We start from the raw sequence: 18,467 nt of genomic DNA on the forward strand, positions 1-18,467 counted from the left end.
AACTAAAAATAGAGTTGCCATATGATCCAGCAATCCCATTCCTGGACATATATCTGGAGAAAACTCTGATTCAAAAAGATACATGCACCCCAATGTTCATTGCAGCACTATTTACAATAGCCAAGACACAGAAACAACCTAAATGTCCATTAACAGATGAATGGATAAAGATGTGGTACATATATATAATAGAATACTACTCAGCCATGAAAAAGAATGAAATAATGCCATTTGCAGCAACATGGATGGACCTAGAGATGATCATACTAAGTGAAGTAAGTCAGAGAAAGACAAATATCATATGATATCACTTATGTGTGGAATCTAAAATATGACACAAATGAAGTTATCTACGAGACAGAACAGACTCACAGACATAGAGAAGAGACTTGTGGTTGGCAAGGGGGAGGGGGTGGGGGAGGGAAGGATTGAGAGTTTGGGGTTATCAGATGCAAACTATTATATATAGGATGGATCAACAAGGTCCTACTGTAGAGCACAGGGAACTCTACTCAATATCCTGTGATAAACCACAGTGGAAAAGAGTATGAAAAGGAATATATATGTGTATAACTGAATCACTTTGCTGTACAGCAGAAATTAACGCAACATTGTAATCAACTATACTTCAATAAAATACATTTTAAAAAAAGAATATTTTTCAGTCCACCACCATCATCATCTTCAATAAAACAGTTAGTTGAAATTTTGCCTGGACTTTAGCCAGTATTCCTCTCATTTTGCTTACAGTGCCATTGCTATTCTTTCTCCTTTTCTGTATCTTTATGAGCCTTTTTTGTTTGTTTGTTTGTTTTTGCGGTACGCAGGCCTCTCACTCTTGTGGCCTCTCCCGCTGCGGAGCACAGGCAGATGCACAGGCTCAGCGGCCGTGGCTCACGGGCCCAGCCGCTCCGCGGCATGTGGGATCCTCCCGGACGGGGGCATGAACCCGTGTCCCCTGCATGGGCAGGCAGACTCTACCACTGCGCCACCAGGGAAGCCCCTATGAGTCTTTTAACAGGAAAGTATAAGCCAGCCTATCAGATATCTCTGGACAGTCCCTTTATGAACCCCAATTGTAGACATGCTTTTAAAGGCTTTTGCCCTAGGAGTATACTTTCAATATTTTAACATAAGATATAGAAGTTAAATGAGAGAATAGTCTGACATATGGGATTTAGCTCTAGTCCAGCTTTTCAGGAATGCACCTGTTCATGTCTTAAGGCATACATAAATAAATTGATAATTGGATATCAGTAGTTGGCTATATATGTGACACTTTTTATGACACTACAGAATTTGGAAGGAATAGCGTTATGTTCTTTTAAGTATTTTTGATAGAATAGTATTTCAACTTCTGGTGTTTCAATGTGAATTTTAAATTTAATGTCAAGTTAATTGATTAAATACAGTATAACATCTAATGGCCTTCAAATACACCAAGTTAAATGGCAAGCTGCATGTTATTCTGTAATAATCCATTTTAACAAGTAAACAATAGTTGAAAACAGGTGATCTTTGAAAGATCTTTGAGTTAAAAAGTAAATAGAAGCATAATAGTTCAACTTGCCAGGTTCATGAGGCTGAGTCATTTATGAGGAAATAGATCCCAATGAAGAACCATCAGTTAAAGATAACTACTGAAATTTGAAACAAAAACACAGGAATAACATATTGGCACTATCCATAATATATCTAAGGAGTGTTTCTTTTTATATGGAATACAACATTGCAGCATTTCTGCATGAAAATTATTCAGTCACCTATTAAACATTCGGTTGTATTGTGCTGTACATTACTCCATCCATAAGACAAAATTCCCAAAGTAATTTTTCTAACTGAATCTATAGCTCTTTCATCACCCTGATCCCTGAATATGCATGATTTCCCATTACTGTTTATAGTTAGGACTTCCGTCTTTGCAGTATATGGGCACACAAAGCTATGTTATATTTGCCACGGGAACTATAATTTTTAAGGCCCCTGTGCTTGTAACATCTTTACCTTTATTATAGTACCGTAATGTAGATTTTGGGTTTTATAGAGGATCGCGTATCGAGGGAGCACAGTGTTGCACCAGTGAATGGACTGAGTTGTTAGTTACATCATGATGTGGCTTGTTCTTTTAAAGCAACAGTCAGGGAGCTCATGAGAGCGTCACAGGCAATTGACCCGATTCTAAGATTGGCTACCTCGTGTTTACCTTCATTCAAGATGCCCCAGTTTTTAGTCTTTCCTTGTATTAGAATGATTTGCCATGTCCTCTCCCAGGATTTGGCATTGCCTCCCACTAGGAATAAGCATGATATGTTCCCACATCACGTTCATATACTGGATTCAGCCATATGACTTGCTTTAGCCAACAGAACATGGGCAGGAGTGCTGGTGTGCCAGTTTTGAGCTAAAGCCTTAAGCGTTACTGAATATTTCTACTTGTTCCTCTTGTACTTTTGCCACCTGCATGAGCAGAACACGAACAGCCCCCGTGTAGCTGCTGTCTCAGCATGAAGACAACGTGTGGAACAGACCTGAACTCAAGCTCAAAGCCTGGAGTCCAGCCTAGTCAGGTTTGGCCGAGTCTAGCCCAAGTGAGAGCATGTGAACCGCGACCAACCTGCAATTCCGTCGCCAGAAAAAGAAATGCTTCTGTAAGTCACTGAGATATTGGAGTCGTTTGTTATGCAACATTGTTGCAACAATGGCTAATTAATACCTCTCCCATTGTTGATGGTTCTCATGCATTTGTCCTCCTGTGTGTGTGCTTAGTGCTTTTGGCTGGCTGTCCAGATGGATGGAATCAACTGGAGCACGCCAAGGACCACATGAGACATTTTTGCTGGGAACTCCCAAGGTAGCAGAGATGCCGCATACCTTTAATGTTCATATTTCAGTCATCATTTTACAGGACTTCTGGGTGGGCATTCAGCATAAAAAGACTGGTGATTCAGGGTTCAACTATTTTCTATTGATGAGTTATGAGACATCCATTCAGATTGTAAGGACTTTGGTGAAATACTCTCTTCCTTTCACAACATGCATCTGGAGCATTTACATATTTGAGCAAGTATCTGGGCATTCTCATGAATTAACATGTGAACCTAATGAAGCTTCTTCATTTGAGTGGACCAAGTATGCGTATCTTGTTTATACCAAGGCCCTGCTTGCAGTGAACAGACTCTAGGAGAGCCCCCAGTTATCCCTGCCTCCTGGTATACGTGCCCTGTGTAATACCCTCCCCTCAAGTGTGGAAGGGACTCATCACTTTTAAAAAAATATTTATTTATTTATTTACCTATTTGGCTGCGCTGGGTCTTAGTTGCGGCACGCGGGATCTTCGATGTCGTGTGTAGGAACTTCATTGCGGCATGCGGGCTCTTTTAGTTGTGGCATGCGGGATCTTGTTCCCTGACCGGGGGTAGAACCCGGGCCTCCGGCATTGCGAGCATGGAGTCTTAGCCACTGGACCACCAGGGATGTCCCGGGACTTGTGACTTGTTTTTAACAAACAATATATTGTAAAGGTGATGGGAATGTCACTTCCATGACTATGTTACATAGGTTTGTGACCTCTGTCTTGCTAAGAAACCCTCTCTTGCTGATTTTGATGAAGCAAGCTACTATGTGATGAGCTGCCCTTTGGAAAGGTCCACTTGGCGAGAAACTAAGGCCCTTGGTCCTACAGCTGGCATGGAACTGAGTTCTGCCAGTAACCATGTAAGCCTAGAAACAGATCTTTCCCCAGTCAAGCCTTGAGGTGAGACCACAGCCTCAGCCAACATCTTGACTGCAAACGTGTGAGAGATCCCAAAGCAGAGAACCTAGGTAAACCACTCACAAACTCTGGACCTGCAGAAACTGTGAGATTATAAATGTATGTTTTTCTAAGCAACTATATTTGTGGTAATTTGTTACACTGCAGTAAGATGAGTAGAACACTGTTCAACAATTTAGCAAGGTGATGATTTCCGTAATATGATACATATTTACTTTTAGCATAGCAAACATTTATTGAATACCTGTCAGATGCTAAGCACTTAAAACACTGCCAATGCCGAGATGAATAAGACATACCACTTGCCATTGAGGAACTCACCGTCTAGGCAACGTTGGACATCCAAGCATCTGGTCAACACAGAGGGGACAAACATTATAACAGGGATATGAAATAAATGGCATAAGCCATGTTGCTTATTTTTGCTTTTCTTGGCACATTTTAAGCCTGCGCCAAGAAAAAAATGGAAGGGTCTCATATGGAACACAGACATCATAAAATCATGTTGAGAGGTGTTTACCATGGAACCATCTGTACGTACCTGACCAAGAGTAAGTAATCCAATGGAAATCATTGCTATCACCTAGAACAAAAGCTTCAAAGAAATGGCTTTACATGATTGTGATCATGACTCCAACATCTTTCCACAAAACGACTGAAAATTAACACTGATTGTCTACCTCCTATAAGTTCTTTATCCTTATAGGATAATGTTTTTGGACATGGTGCTTTCAAAGTAACAAAGTTAAGATGTTACTTTTAGGGCTGTGCCATTTAGGCATATTAGTGGATACATCATAGATGTTGGGGCAGTACAACAAAAATACCTTTGATTTTTGATGTCCGAAGTCCAGAATTTGCTATTTTGTGCATGCAAACAATGAATCCCAATCATTATGGCTTTATCTAGAATAATTTCCTCTTCCTACAGACTGCAGATGTATTTTTCTGATCGAGACTCCGAGATTTAAAATAATAAAATAAAAACATAATATCTATTTTTTAAATTGAATGGTTACCATGTGCTAAATATCTTGCTTAATCGTGGGTTATCTCAATTAATGCTCACAACAACCTGATAAATTAGAGACTGTCATTATCCTTATCCCACAGATGGAACTGAAGCCACAGAGCTTGAGTAGTTTTAGTAACTTGGTTGAGATTACATCGTTACCAAGTAAGGGGAACTGGGTTTGGACTTGAGCTATTCTACTCTGGTCCTATGCACTTAACCTCCATTCTATACTGCTTCCCAATGCCTCTGAATGCTCCGAGATTTTTAAGGGCAACTTTGAGCATAGGTGCTCTGGTGATAATAAAAAGCTTAATGGTGCAAACGTGGGTTTTGCAGTCTCAAAGTAGCTGATGTTCTTCATAGATCCATAAATGTTGACGTCATTTCCTCCAAGGGTGAGTGACGTATTTGTGTTTTAAAAATGTATCTAGACAGTCTTTCCTGAGATTCTTCACATAACAACTTAGTTAACAGAATATAACACCTTACATATTGTAGTGGGTAGGGTATCAGGTATGCAGCTTTCAGAAAGAGATTTTAAACGTTCAGTGGCTTCAATAAGGTAGAACTTTCTTTCCCTCTAATTTAAAGCTGTAGTGGGGCAGTAAAGGCTGGGGAGACAGCTCTCCGTGAAGCAAGACAGGGACGCAGTTTCCTTCCATCTTACTGCTGTGCACCTTGAAGGCTGGGTCACCTTCTTCACACCACGTCTTGAAGGCTGGGTCACACCACGTCCGTGTGCCACGTGGCATGCATGCAGAGGAGGCAGTATAGGGCCAGCACTTTTCTTTTAGGCAAGGAACGTGGGAAATGTACCCATTGTCCCCTCTTGCACTCCATGAGGAAAACAAAGTCACGTGGCCAAACCCAGCCACAAGGCAGCATGGGAAATGTAGTCTCTAGACAGGTGGCCACGAGGCTGGCTAAGCCTCAATTCCAGTGACAGAAGAGGAAAATAAATTTGGCAGGGAAGAGGAGCTAGCTGTCTATGACATATCGATATGCAGACACTACAAACAAATCAATTTCTGGTTTCGGCATTTTTTTGGGGGGCGGGTAGGCTCTCTGCAGAGTAATATACATGGTTTAGATGTGAGTTAAAATGACTTTAAACCTAATATCACTGAAGTCTAATAACACTGACCAATTGGTTTTGTGCCTGCTAATAATACTGACGCTTTGACAACAGGGTTAGTAAATGGATAGTTGCTTTACATTAGGTGAGAACATTTTGAAATTATGTGTAAGAAGGTTGTATTGAGCAACTAATGGAAGGAATGCAGTGAACATGAATTGTTCTGTCTGCCAAGCATCCCTTTTCCCATCTGACAAATAGCCAGGAGCCTTCTTTAGGAAGGGTCCCTGTCTCACTCCTTGTGGCTGTCAGTGGGGTAGGGGGACACCTCATAAGTGCCTTCTGAGGAAAGCTGCCTTAAGTAGTTCTCTCTGAGTACAACTACTCAGGCTCTGTATTACCGCGGTGTAGATTCCATCGGATGACCGCTGCCCTAGGGCCCTAGTAACATGACGTCTTCCTGTGTCTCCTCAGCTAAGGGGTAGTACAGTTCCCCCTGCTGCTGCTAATCTCTGGGTAACCTCCCCATGGCTTGTTTGGTTCTCAGTTCTTTCCTCACCCGTGTAACTCATTCCCTGTATTAGATTCTCTGCGTGTAAATAACTGAAATGGTTTCTAGTGTCCTGATAAGACATAACTGATGAAACGGCCTACTCCATTGGGTTATTACAGTTCTAGCTACATACAAAGACTAACTAGTTACCTTTTAATCCCAATTTTCAATTCTCTCTGAAAGAGAAGCCGATTGACCTTGTTGGTTTCAGGTTCTTGATGGGGGCTGGAGGTGGGGAAAAGGGAGAGGTGATTGAGGGTTGGTGGGAGATACTCTTATTATGATCTACAAAAACAGCCGCCACAGTATCTGCTACAGGAACACAGGCTGGGGAGGGGGAGACCCAAATGGCCCATGTTATCCTACAATACTTTTAGTAATTTTTATTATTAGCCTAAAGCCTTTATTACAATGTTAATTATCTGTGTAGTCAAAATAACTCTTAATCTTTCTTATTTTCTTAATAGTGAAAGGCTTTAATCGTGTTGTTATCTCTACCTGGGGTTAGCTGCATTTTAATGGATGGGTCTGAGTGATGAAAAGGTTTTGAAAATGTAAAACAGAGAAGAATGAGAGAAGTTGGATTTCTTGATATGACTCATAACTGTGACCTGTAGCTCTAGCCTGAGGGTGGGCCAGGTAAAATCCTAGAATGGGGGTGGGTTTGAGTTCAGGTCCTCAGGGAGGCAGACACCAAGATGGTATTGGATATAGAGAAGTTTAATTGAGAGAATAGCAGTGAAGGATAAAAGGAAGGGAGCAGGAACTTGGGAGAGAGACTTCAGACCACGATGCAGGTCTGACACCTGTAAAAGCTAAGAGGGAAGGAAGGAAGGAAGATTAACTAAGAAAGTCCCAAGACTGCAGGCAGTTCTAAGAAAGTTTTGACCAGGCCTGTGGGGAATCCTTGAGCCAAAGCTGCCCATTAGAGGAATCCTGTGTTAGTAGCCCTGCTGTGCTCTGTCAGCTGGGGAGCAGCCCAGCAGGGAGAGTGGCCTCAGCATAAACACAATGGTGGACCCAAGGGGCAGAAAGAGTCTTACCAAAGTCTTATGTGTAAGGAATGTTCTTTTCTGTAAGTCATTTCCCAGAACACAAACTGGTGCGGGGATTTCTTAATAGTCTTCGCTTTCCATGAGTACAGGCTCTGGTAAATTTCAGTGTTGTCACTGCAAAGCCTTTTTTTAAGGCCTAGGCCTGGAACTGGCACAGATTCGTGTGCGTGTGCGTGTGCGTGTGCGTGTGCCATATTCTACTGTTTAAAGCCGTGCCAGGTCCAGCCCAGATTCAAGGGGAGAGATTACACAAGAGCATGACTTCTGTGGAGGCATGGTTCATTGTGGGCCACCAAAATAATGGTGTCCCACAGATTCTGAACCTTGGACTAGATATTTAGAGTGGAACGCTACTAGCATACCTGAGGTGGTAGCTGAAACTATTGGGTGGAATCAATCCATGGGTGTATCCATTGGTAAGTGCAGAAAAGAGCCTACCAACATGCAAACACACGAGATCTGGGTTGTGATTTTCCTTTTTCTCAGAAGTCCTTGTTAACACTGTTTCTTGATCAACATTTATCCCAACATTTTCCTGGGTTTCTGTTGCTAGTTCTATTTCTTGAACATCTTCATCTCAATATTCACTAGTTTAACAGTAATGATGACTGGTCTAGCCAGAGCTACCAGTTAGTACGTTTTTACATTTTAATTAGTTTTTCCCGATTAAATCTGGCACGAGCCACTCACTTAACCTGTCCTGCTTCTGCAACAAAAAGGGCCTGCAGAAAGTGAGGGAATCCTCCCGTGCAGGGGAGGGTTTGTTTGTGAACAAAGGTCTCCCACGCAGGGACCTTGCTCTGAAACTAGCTAACCTTTGGAAATTTGACCTTTCTCGGCCTTCGTTTCCTTTTTCTGGACTCAACAGTATCAATTTCCGTTGGGCTCTTTGTGAAGATAGGTTAACAAAAGACCATAAATCTTTTTAACTAGGTGAAGCATTTACCACTCTAATTAGCATTACCATTCATTCAAAGGCTTTCATATTGGTGAAACAAGCAAAAGGGCACCGCACTGTTTAAATCATGATTAAGCAGAGGTGGAGGCCAAGGCACAGCATTTAGGCAGATCTGCATTCGGATAGTCAGTCATCCGACCTTTGCCGAGATACCATAATGCTAAAGACATACTGCCCTAGGTTATGAGGTAACATAAAATACAAGCCTAGTACTGTGGTTTGTAAAAAGTAACTGTTATGTATTATTTCTCCACGAATTATACTTAAGTAGGTATGCACAAAATGCTAGTGACTCCCACAAAGTAGCGTGGGGTACGTTTCACAGCGGAAGTGACATATTGGCTGGGTCTTGAAGCAGGAATAGGAGTCCACTCAGCTGCAACAAGGAAATGTAAATTCTTAGGCAGGAGGCCCAGCCCCTCAGAAGGTCTCACCCTGGGAAGGTAGTGGTGGTGAGTGTGAGGGTCTAAGTTCCGGGCAGAGTCCCAGCCTCCAGCTTCGCGCTGGCGGAGAGGGGGTGTGGAAGGTAGAGAGGGAAAGGGGAAGGAATGGAAAGGTGGGGGGGGAGAGAAAAAAAAAAAAAGCCATCCTGCGCATGCGCTCTAGCGGCAGCGGAGGAGGGCTCGGCCCGCGGCTCCCTCTCCGGCTCGCGCCTCGCGGGACCCCACAGGCCCGGCCCCGAGAGCAAGCGCGTCGCGCCCGCGCAGTCTCTGGGCTCCGGCGGGCGCCTGCGCACCAGCGTCCTGGGCGCGCGAGCCGCGGGGTTATTAGAGGTGGAGCGCGGGGAGGGCGCGAGGCAGGAGGCGGCCGCCGTTACGGCGCGGACGTGGTCACGTGGCCGCTGGTCACCGCCGCCGCCACCCCCCTCCCGGCCTGTTCTCTCTCTGGTCGGGTCCGGCCCGGCCGGCACCACGAGCGCCCAGCAGAGACTGAGGGAGAGAGAAAGAGGAGGGGAGGAGGAGGATTCAGGGAGTAGGAGCTGGGGAGCCCTCCTGCGCCACAGGTAAAACAAAATAATGATGATAATCGTAAAGCAGCCCGGGCCCCCTGAGCGCCTCCGCCTTCCTCCAGTGCAGCCCCCACATGCAGACGCTCCCGCCCCGGTCTCCCCTCAGCCTCTCAGGACGAGTCCCGCCTCCCCTTGCTCCGCCGCCGCCTCCCTGGCAGGCCTGTGGTGGTGCCGCCGCCGCCGCCGCCGCCGCCGCCACGGACGGGGACTCGCAGCGCCCTCCGCGTGTGCGCATCCCGGGAGGGCGGGGGCTGGGTGGCGGGAGAGTAGGCTCTTTCGCTCCGGGGCGGCGGGGCCGGGGGGCTGTTCCCCAGCCTGCTGCCTGCCCTTTGGGGTCCCGGCCGCAGGGCCCCCTGCAGCGAGAAGGCAGAGCCTGGTGGCCGGAGCCGGGCTCCACTTCCTACTTGGTAGATTTTCCCTGTTCCTTTCAGCCCCGGGCAGCACGCTTCCTTTGCGGGCCGGAAGCCAAAGGACCCGGAATCCCCAAATGTTTTAAAGTGCAGCCTTGAGAAGAGAAAAAAGCCTTTCACTTTTCAAGATGGAAACGTGACCTTGTTTGAGTACGACTTCAGTTTTTTCACCTGTAGGAACATGCAAGTTGAGGCCTTTCAGGCTATGAGAAAACTTTGCAGAGGGTGAACGTTGATTTTTTTTTTTTAACGGCTCACCGCCTCCCCCCCCGCCCCCGCCGTTTCCTGGAAAAAGGAGCACCAACCTCCAAAACAGTTTCCTGATTCTACAAGTGACCTAGAGTTTGTTCAGTAGCTATTAAGTAGTTTTACTTCCAGGATATGATTTATGTTTAAAATTCACATCTTTTAGATTTTTTTCTGAATAATTATCCGGAAAGAGTTTCACTTGTCACCATCGAATTCTGACTCCCCAAATTTTAGAATGCAGGTTGCACACCTTTGGGCCGGATTGCGTTGAAATTTCTAGACCCAGTCATTCTTTTGTATTCTTTGTACCACAAAATATAGCCCCAATATATGATTATGTAGTCCCTATATATTATGAGCGTGCGCTGTTACACTGTTGAAAGTAAACCTTTGAGCACCTTTGATATCAGTGATAAATTCATTTATGTGTTGGTTAATATTCTTAAGGAGCTTTTCTGATTCTACGTCTTGGTAGTTTTCACATCTTATCTCTAAATTCAGTTGTAAACGAGCATTTTTAATTTTTACAGCTATCTGCAGTAGAGTCCTGTAGAGCAGTTCTTCTCAAACTTCAGTGTGCCTAGGAATCCCCTGGGGCTCCTGTTTAAATATGCAAGTTGTGATTCAGTAGATCTGTGATGCAGCTTGGTATTCTTTATTTCTTATAAGCTCCTACCTGCGGCTGGAGGAGGAACCGTTCTTGAGTAGCAAGGATGTAGATTACTTGTTTGCCAAGAAATAAAGTGTATCAATGAACAAGTGCGTTTTAATAATTCACGTTTGGTGTAGAGGTGGCTTGAGAGAAGAGACACATGGCAGGATGAACTGAGAGAGCTTGCCTAAGGGAAATCCCTTATGCAGAGTAAGCCAAGTCCAGGTCCCAGGGGAGGTGCTAGCGGAACTGGGAGAACTCCCTCAACTAGGAAGAGTGCAGGTATCACGTGTGCACGCTGTGTGGTGCCTACATCACTTGGCCTGCGAATATTCCATGGAAGCTTGGTGTACTTCTAATTGAAGGACTTGCTCAGCAATGGGTAGTTGGATTTTTATCAACATAAATGCTATGCATCATACTCTTGAAGGTTTCTTTTATTGGTGAACGTATTGAGTGTGTTGCTCTTTCTGTCACCCGTTCAAATGCAGCCTCAGTTGAGTAGTGCATTCCTGAGCCTTGGAAGCAAACTTGTAAACAATATAGGGTCTCCACCTGTCGATTTTTTTCCTAAATTTAAAAAAATGTAAATTGGAAAGTTTACGTTTAAAAAAAGTAAGTTGAAAAGTGTCACACGTAACTTCATATATTCATACTTTATATACATAAAAGTGGTTGTGCTTAAGTTTTGAAAAAGTTTATGGCAGTAGAACATCAACTATTTTTAGCACCGTAATTTTTATAGTCTTCATTCTAGTTCTTCACCATTGTTTTTCATGTTAAATAATATTATGACAGTACTTTTTTTCTTCCAGTTTGAGATATAATTGATGTATAGCACTCTATGTAAGTTTAAGGTGTGGAGCATAATGATTTGGCTTACATCATGAAATGATTATTATGGTAAGTTTAGTGAACATCCATTATCTCATATAGATATTAAAGAAATAGAAAAAACTTTTTTTCCTTGTGATGAGAACTCTTAGGATTTAACAACTTTTTAACAACTCTTAACTTTCATATGCAATGTAAAACAGTGTTAATTATGTTTATCATGTTGTACGTTATATCCCTTGTACTTATTTATCTCATAACTGGAAGTTTGTACCTTTCGTCTGCCTTCATCCAACTCCCCCTCCCTCCACCCCTGGCTCTGTTAACCGCAAATTTGATCTCTTTTTCTATTTATTTATGTATTTATTTATTTATATATTTATTTAACATCTTTATTGGAGTTTAATTGCTTTACAATGGTGTGTTAGTTTCTGCTGTATAACAAAGTGAATCAGCTATATGTATACATAATCCCCATATCTCTTCCCTCTTGTGTCTCCCTCCCTCCCACCCTCCCTATCCCACCCCTCTAGGTTGTCACAGAGCACCGAGCTGATCTCCCTGTGCTATGTGGCTGCTTCCCACTAGATAGCTATTTTACATTTGGTAGTGTGTATATGTCCATGCCACTCTCTCACTTCATCCCAGCTTACCCTTCCCCCTCCCCATGTCCTCTACGTCTGCGTCTTTATTCCTGTCCTGACCCTAGGTTCTTCAGAACCATTGTTTTTTTTTTTTTGATTCCATATATGTGTGTTAGCATATGGTATTTGTTTTTCTCTTTCTGACTTACTTCACTCTGTATGATAGTCTCTAGGTCCTGATCTCTTTTTCTATGAGTTAGTTTTTGAAGTATAATTGACCCACACACTGTTATTTCCTATTACACAACATCTAGTTAAAATTTATCATCCTACAAAGCTATTACATAGTTATTGACTATATTCCGCACACTGTACATGTTATACCTGTGATTCATTTATTTTGCAACTAGAAATTTGTACCTTTTAATCCCCCTCACCTATTTCATTCCTCCTCCCACCTCTCTCGCAACCACCTATTTGTTCTCTGTAAATATAACTGTTTTGATTTTGTTATGTTTGTTCATTTGTTTTTTAGGTTTCACACGTAAGTGAAATCATACGGTATTTGTCTTTCTCTCTCTGACTTATTTCACTTAGCATAATACCTTATAGGTCCATCCATGTTGTTGCAAATGGAAAGATTTCATTCTTTCTTATGGCTGAGTAATATTGCATTTTTTTTTTGTGTGTGTGTGTGTGTGTGTGTGTGTATGTATGTATATACACACACACACCCCACATCTTCTTTATCCATTCATCTATTGATGGGCACTTAGGATGCTTCCATATCTTGGCTATTGTAAATAATGTTGCAATAAATGTAGAGGTGCATCTAGTTTTTCTAGTTAGTGTTTTTGTTTTCTTTATATAAATACTCAGGAGTGGCATTGCTGGAACTTTGGTAATTTTATATTTATTTTTTTGAGAACTCTCAATACTGTTTTCCATAGTGGCTGCACCGATTCACATTCCCACCAATAGTGCACAAGGGTTCCCCTTTTTTCCACATCCTCACCAACACTTGTTATTTGTTGTCTTGTTGATAATAGGTATTCTGACAGGTGTGAGGTGATATCTCAATGTGGTTTTGATTTGCATTTCCCTGATGATTAGTGGTGTTGAGCATCTTTTCATTTGCCTGTTGGCTATATATTCTTTGGAAAAATGTCTGTTGAGATCCTCTGCACATTTTTCAATCAGGTTGTTTGTTTTTTGATGTTGAATTATATGGGTTCTTTTTATATTTTTGATATTAACCCTTTATCAGATACATGATTTGGAAATAGCTTCTCCCATTCAGTAGGCAGCCTTTTCATTTTATTAATCATTTCCATTGCTGTGCAAAAGTTTTTAAGTTTGATGTAGTCCCATTTGTTAATTTTTACTTTTGTTTTCTTTGCCTGAGGAGACATATCCAAAAAAATATTACTAAGACTGATGTCAAAGAGCTTACTACTTAGGTGTTCTTTAAGAAGTTTTATGGTTTCAGGTCTTACGTTTAAGTCATTAATCCATTTTGAATGTATTTTTCTGCATGGTGTGAGAGAGTAGTCCAGCTTGATGCTTTTGCATGTAGCTGTTCAGTTTCCCCAACATCATTTATTGAAGAGGCTGTCTTTTCCCCGTTGTATATTCTTGCCTCCTTTGTTGTAGATTAATTGCTCATGTAAGTATGGGTTCATTTCTTTATTTTGTTTTGTTTTGTTCCATTAATGTTTGTGTCTGTTTTTGTGACAGTACCGTCCTGTTTTGATTAATGTAGCTTAGTAATATAGTTTGAAATCAGGGAGCGTGATTCCTCCAGCTCTGTTCTTCTTTCTCAAGATTATTTTGGCTATTTGGGTTTTTTTGATGTTTCCATCCAAATATTAGAATTATTCTAGTTCTGTGAAAAATGCCCCTGGTATTTTGATAGGGATTGCATTGAATCTGCAGGTTGCCTTGGGTAGCATGGCCATTTTAACAATATTACTTCCTCCAGTCCATGAACACAATATGTCTATCTGTGTTGTCTTTGATTTCTTTCATCAGTATCTGATAGTTTTCTGAGTCTAGATCTCTTACTTCCTTAGGTTTATTCCTAGATATTTTATTCTTTTTGATGTGATTATAAATGTGATTAATTTATTACTTAATTTTTCTTTCTGATAGTTTGTTAATATATAGAAATGCAGTAGATTTCTGTATATTAATTTTGTATTCTGCAACTTTACCAAATCCTTGATGAGTTCTAGTAGTTCTTTGGCAGCATCTTTAGGATTTTCTATGGATAGTGTCATGTCATCTGCAGACAGTGACAGTTTTACTTTTTCCTTTCTAATTTGGATTCCTTTTATTTTGTTTTTCTTGTCTGATTGTTGTGGCTAGGACTTACAATACTACGTTGAATAAAAGTTCCAGTACTATGTTGAATGAAAGTGTTGAAAGTGGGCATCCTTGTCTTGTTCCTGATCTTAGAGGAAATGCTTTCTTCACTGTTGAATGTGATGTTGGCTGTGGGCTTGTCATATATGGCCTTCATTATGTTGACGTATGTTCCCTCTCTACCCACTTTTCTGAGACCTTTTATCATAAATGGATGCTGAATTTTGTCACAAGCCTTTTCTGGACCTATTGAGATGATTGTATGATTTTTGTACTTCAGTTTGTTAATGTGGCATATCACATTAATGGATTTGCAGATATTGAACCATCTTTGCATTCCTGGAAGAAATTCCTCTTGATCATGGTGTATGGTCCTTTTAATGTATTGTTGGATTTTATTTGCTAATATTTTGTTGAGGATTTTTGCATGTATGTTCATCAGTGATATTGGTCGGTAATTTTCTTTTTTTGTATATCTTTGTCTGACTTTGGTATCAGAGTGATGCTGGCTTCATAGAATGGGTTTGGAAGTGTTCCTTCCTCTGCAATTTTTTGGAATAGTTTGAGAAGGATAGGTGTTAACTCTTCTCTGAGTTTTTGGAAGAATTAATCTGTGAAGCCATCTGGTCCTTGGACTTTTGTTTGTTGGAAGTTTTTAAAATTACCGATTCAACTTCATTACTGCTAATTGGTCTGTTCATATTTTCTGTTTCTTCTTGGTTCAGTCTTGGGAGATTGTACCTTTCTAAGAATTTGCCCATTTCTTCTAGGTTGTCCATTTATTGGTGTACAGTTGTTCATAGTAATCTCTTATGATCCTTTTTATTTCTGTGGTGTCATTTGTAACTTCTTTTTTATTTCTGGTTTCCATTTGCATGGAGTACCTTTTTTCATCCCCCTAACTTTTAGTCTGTGTGTGTCTTTACATCTGAAGTGAGTCTCTTTTTAGGTAACATATATATGGGTCTTATTTTGTATCCATTCAGCCACTCTTTGTCTTTTGATTGGAGCATTTAGTCCATTTACATTTAAAGTAATTAGTGATAGGTGTGTACTTACTGCCGTTTTATAATTGTTTTCTGGTTATTTTCATAAGTTATTTGTTCCTTTTTTCTCCTTTTGATTTGGTGACTATCTTTAGTGTTATTTTTGGATTCCTTTCTCTTTTTTGCATGTGTATTTAGTATAGATTTTTGGTTTGTGATTAACATGAGGTATATGTGTGTGTATATGTGTATATATATATGTATGTTCATCATATATATCTATATCTGTATATCTGTATAGTTATGATTGTTTTAAGTTGATGATCTTTTAGGTTCAAATATGTTTTAATAACTGTGCATTTTTAACCCCTTCCCCCAGTTTACCATTTTTGACATCATATTTTACATCTGTTTGTTTTGTGTATCCCTTAACTATTTGTTGTGGATGTTTTTACAAGTTTTGTCCTTTTACTTTTCTGCTAGCTTTATAAGTGGTTGATTGACTACTGTATATTTGCCTTTACCTATGAGTGTTCCTTTTGTAATTTTCGTATTTCTAGTTGTGGCCCTTTATTTTTCGCTTAGACAAGTCCTTTTAACATTTCTTGTAAAGCCAGTTTAGTGAGGTTGAGCTCCTTTAGCTTTTGCTTGCCTGTAAAACTTTTGATCTCGCCATCAAATCTGAATGAAAGCTTTGGCAGGAAGGGTGTTGATGGTAGGTTTTTTCCTTTCATCATTTTAACTGTTTATATTGTGCCACTTCTTCCCAGCCTGCAATATTTCTGCTGAAAAGTCAGCTTATAGCCTTATCAGATTTTTCTCATATGTAACTTGTTGCTTTTTCCTTGCTGCTTTTAATATTCTCTCTTGATTTTTAATTTTGGCCATTTTAGATACAGTGTGTCTTGGTTTGATCCTCTTTGGGTTGGTGCTGCTTAGGATTCTCTGTGCTTCCTGGACCTGGATGTCTGTTTCCTTTCCCAGGTTAGAGGAGTTTTTGGCTATTATGTTTTCAAATATGTTATTTGCCCCTTTCTCTCTTCTCCATCTGGGACCCCTTTAATGTGAATGTTAGTACACTTGATGTTGTCCCAGAGGTCTCTTAAACTGTCCTCACTTCTTTTTATTTTTTCTTTTTTCTGTTCAGCTTCAATGATTTCCACTACTCTGTGTTCTAGCTCACTGATCTGTTTCTCTGTATCATTTAGTCTACTGTTGATTCCTTCTAGTGTATTTTTCATTTCAGTTATTGTATTCTTCATCTCTGTTTGGTTCTTCTTTATATTTTCCAACTCTTTGTTAAAAACTTGTAACTTCTCATTCTGTTTATTTAGTCTTATCCGGAGTTATTTGATCATCTTTATGATCACTGCTTTGAACTTTTATTGGGTAGGTTGCTTATCCCCACTTCAGTTAGTTCTTCTTCTGGGGTTTTATTTTGTTCCTTTGTTCGGAATATATTCTGCTGTCATCTTATTTTGCCTAGTTTGCTATTTTTATTTCTGTGTATCTGGTAGGTTGGTTACATTTCATGATCTTGGAGAAGAGGTCTTTTGTAGGAGACATCCTGTGTTTCCCAGCAGTGCACTCCCCTCTAGTCACCAGAACTATATGTTCTGGCCACCTGTGTGGGCTGTGTGGGTCCTTCTGTTGTGGCAGGCTGACTGCTATTGGTGGTCTGGTAGGTATGGCTGGCCTCTGGTCTCGTTGGTGGGGCTGGGTCATGAGACAGCTGGAGGTGGGTTCCTGGGGGGTCCCGCAGCTAGTGCTGATTGGTAGGTGGGCAGAGCTGGGTTCTGGGGTGGGTGTAGGTCCAAGGGGTCCTAGCACTAGAGTCTGTTTGCTGGTGGGCAGGGCCAGTCCCTGACATGGCTAGCTGTGGTGTCTGAGGTGTTTCAGGGCTGCTGTTGGCCCTGGTGAGTGAGGCTGGATTGCAGGGTGGCTGGCTAAGGGGTCCAGGGTGTCTTGGAGCTTGGGTCAACCTGCTGATGGGTGGGGTTGGGGCCCAGGGGCTTCTGGGACTAGTCCCGGGCTGCTGATGAATGGAGCCAGGTTCCAGGTTCTCTGGCTGCAGGGCCTTGGGGGTCCTAGAGCTGGTGTCTGCCTGCTGGGCTGGGGGTGGTTCCTGACACATCTGTCTGTGGCTTCTGGGTTGTCCTGAAGCTGATGTTGGCCTGCTGGTGGGTGCGGTTGGTGCCCATCCAGTGGTGGGTGAGTCCGGGTCCTGGGGCTAGTGCCAGCCCACCTGTGGGCGGATTCGTGTATGACAGTACTTTTGAAGCACTTACTAAGTGCCAGGCACTGTTCTAAGCACTTTATGTATCTTAATTCATTTAATCCTCACACCAACCTGGAAGGAAACTGAAGCAGAGAGGGTAAAAGTCACATGCCAGCACAGAGCTGGGATTCTGGCTGACTCTAGAGTCCATGCTTTTAACAGTCTTCTCTTTGTTGTGTTTTGGAAGAAAATAAATGAATGATACTCTTTTAAATCCCCTTTTCCTAGTACTGTTGAGAATTATGAACTTGACTTTCATTTTAAAATTCAAATTTGTCATTCTTTTTTTTTTTTTAATTTCCCCCATTTTATCCCACTTCAAAATGAAGAATTGCCTCAATGATTGTAATCTTTTCTGAATAAGACATTGAAATTTGCAGTGGTTTATTTTGTTTGCACTTGTTTGCTGGACTGGTCTCTAAGTTTGTATGTCACTGTTAAAAGTGAAAGTGGTGTCTGTTTCCTTTTGAACCTGCAGGTTTTGAGGCCTTCATTTCTTGCCTATGACTGTCTCCCCTCCCCTCTATGCATATATGGTAGATTTATTTAAGTTTGTTATTCTAACATTTAGGATTTTGAGGGGGATTGACTGGCTTACTCACTTTATTTGGCTAGTAGTGACAATAAGAAACTAAACATTGGTCATCATTATCATATTTAATTCTGAGAAGGT

General features: G+C 41.5%; 1 protein-coding gene across 1 annotated transcript in view; it reads left to right on the plus strand.

Moving 5' to 3' along the window:
- The first annotated feature begins 9,295 nt into the window (after positions 1–9,295).
- The window catches only part of TBC1D5 (TBC1 domain family member 5), a 543,452-nt gene continuing 534,280 nt past the window's right edge, over positions 9,296–18,467 (plus strand). Inside the window, exon 1 of the mRNA XM_060149553.1 lies at positions 9,296–9,431. The gene's annotated coding sequence lies outside the window, so the exon portion shown is untranslated. The remainder of the gene's footprint in view (positions 9,432–18,467) is intronic.

The sequence above is a fragment of the Lagenorhynchus albirostris genome, chromosome 5, assembly GCF_949774975.1.
Source record: "Lagenorhynchus albirostris chromosome 5, mLagAlb1.1, whole genome shotgun sequence".
NCBI classification, from domain to species: Eukaryota; Metazoa; Chordata; class Mammalia; order Artiodactyla; family Delphinidae; genus Lagenorhynchus; species Lagenorhynchus albirostris.